General features: G+C 45.0%; 1 long non-coding RNA gene across 2 annotated transcripts in view; it reads right to left on the reverse strand.

Moving 5' to 3' along the window:
* Window positions 1-2,661, reverse strand: part of LOC117795306 — a 24,522-nt gene that overhangs the window by 13,195 nt on the left and 8,666 nt on the right. The window lies entirely within an intron of this gene.

Here is a 2,661-nt window from a genome sequence, read left to right on the forward strand (position 1 = left end):
GCCAGGATCATGCCCTGAGCCGAAGGCAGACGCTTAACTGCTGTGCCACCCAGGCGCCCCTATATACCACATCTTCTTTATCCATTTATCTGTCGATGGACATCTGGGCTCTTTCCATGGTTTGGCTATTCTGGACATTGCTGTGCAAATCCTGTTCTTAAGTCATTTGCTAGCAAAGGGAATGGGGTGGCTAATGACTGACTAAGCCTAGCTGGGGTCGTCTTCTGGGGGTGAGATCACCATCCCTAAATCAAGTGGACATTGAGGTTCTATGAGGAGGAAGGACAAAGGACTGGCTGCTGGGTAGGCAACCAGCCACACTTCTGACGTCTCCTGTGTTCACTGATTAGTTGCCGTAAGTATCTGATGTATTAGTTATCTAATGCTGTGGAACAAATGACCCCTGCACGTGGCAACTTAGTCATGCAAGATTCTGTGGGTCAGGAATTCAAGTGATGCGTAGCTGGTGGTTCTGGTTTGGGTGTCTCATGATGTTGCAGTCTTACCTGAAGGCTTGGTGTGGCTGGAGGAGGTGCTGCTGAGATGGGGCCCTCACATGGCTGGCAAGACGTTGCTGATATTGGTACCTTTCAATAGGGCTGCATCAGTGACCTCCCAACATGGGCACTGGCTTCCCCCAGAGTGAGTCATTCAAGCAAACACACCGTGGAAGATGCAATGTCTTTCATGATCTAGCCTTGGAAGTCACACACCTACATTTCTACAATATCCTGTTGGTTACACAAGCCAGCCCTGCCCACTGTGGGAGGGGACGACACAGGGCATGGATCCTGGGAGGTGGGGACCACTGGAATCTTCTTAGAGGTAGCTACCATCCCCGCATCGAGTCCCTGATCGATTCTTAGCTGGCCTTGTTCAACATCAATGCAAGCAATTTCCTATCATCTTGGTTTTTAGCATTTTCTTTTGCAGAGACATCACAAATTCCCAGCAGTCATTGCTTCTGTTTAAAAAAATCTTGTTTGATACCTAATGATTTTTGCTTTATGTATTTCATGTAGGATGTCATCAGAATTCATTTTGCTTTCTTTCCAGGACTTTATTGCCACTGAGATTCCATAGGCCCAGTTGTTGCGGTTTTCAAAGGCCTACTAAAATGCTTGAGACTGAAAAAAAGTACAAATGTATCCAACATAGGAAAATTACAAACTTGAATTTAAAAATTTTAGTATCTACACAACATACAAACTGACACCCACCTCAACTCTGATGTAGGGAATTGTATCTAATGTGGGTACCTTTTATTTTTTTATTTTTAAAATTTTTATTTATTTTTTTAAGATTTTATTTTTAAGTAATTTCTACATCAAATGTGGGGCTCGAACTTACAACCCCAAGATCAAGAGTTGCATGCTTCACCAACTGAGCCAGCTGGATGCCCCAAATGTGGGGACCCTTTAATGTAAGGTACAACATGAAATGTTTAATATTTGGTTGTGGCATCCAAAGTAAAAATGTCTAGGGCTTTCAAAGGTCTTAAGAGCCCCTGTTCTTGTTTTTCTTTTAGTAAAAAAATATTTGAAAAACAGATTAGACTTTTTTTTTTCTACCAAGTATTTCCCTGCCACAAGAGAATCCTGAAAGTTTCGGAATACATCATTTATGGCATCCCCATGTGAGGTCTAGGCTGAAGGGAAGAAAAGTAGTTACTGGGCGGATCACTTTAGGCCCCGCTGTTTCCCTAGGACACTGACAGAGTTATTAGGGATGAGATGTAGTTTTTCGTGGGCTCTTCATTAGCACGTCCCCAAAACAAGAGGGCTCTAGAAGTGCTTAAACGACCCCTACTGGGTCTCCTAATTTGCTTGAAAAGAAAACCAGATTAAGAACCAGGTTCTTGGGGGGCGCCTGGGTGGCACAGCGGTTAAGTGTCTGCCTTCGGCTCAGGGCGTGATCCCGGCGTTATGGGATTGAGCCCCACATCAGGCTCCTCCGCTATGAGCCTGCTTCTTCCTCTCCCACTCCCCCTGCTTGTGTTCCCTCTCTCGCTGACTGTCTCTATCTCTGTCAAATAAATAATAAAAAATAAAATCTTTTAAAAAAAAAAAAGAACCAGGTTCTTGGGACACCTGGGTGGCTCAGTCGGTTGAGCATCTGCCTTTGGTCCCACGTTGGGCTCCCTGCTCAGCGGGGAGTCTGCTTCTCCCTCTCCCTCTGCCCCTCTCTCTGTTCGTGCTCTCTCTCTCAAATAAATAAATAAATAAAATCTTAAAAAAAAAAATCCAGGTTCTTGTGTGAGGCATACAACTAACAGACAGAGTCAAATATTACTCTCTGCCTTGAGACAAAGCTGCATAGGTCTGAACAATTAGTAAAGTGGTGGGGTTTTAGGATCAAGGGCCTTCAATGAGTAATAAAGGATGCTGTTAAGAATACAAAATAAAGGACGCCTGGGTGGCTCAGTTGGTTAAGCGTCTGCCTTCGGCTCAGGTCATGATCCCAGGGTCCTGGGATAGGGTGCTGGGATGGGGTCCTGGCCCGTCTTCTTGCTCAGCGGAGTCTGCTTCTCCCTCTGCCATCCCCCCCTGCTTGTGCTCTCTCTCTCTGACAAATAAATAAAATCTTAAAAAAAAAAGAATACAGCTCTTTCCCTGCCGATATCGCTCTCGCAAACATGGTGAACGTTCCTAAAACCCGCCG

Source organism: Ailuropoda melanoleuca, chromosome 12, assembly GCF_002007445.2.
Source record: "Ailuropoda melanoleuca isolate Jingjing chromosome 12, ASM200744v2, whole genome shotgun sequence".
Lineage (NCBI taxonomy): Eukaryota > Metazoa > Chordata > Mammalia > Carnivora > Ursidae > Ailuropoda > Ailuropoda melanoleuca.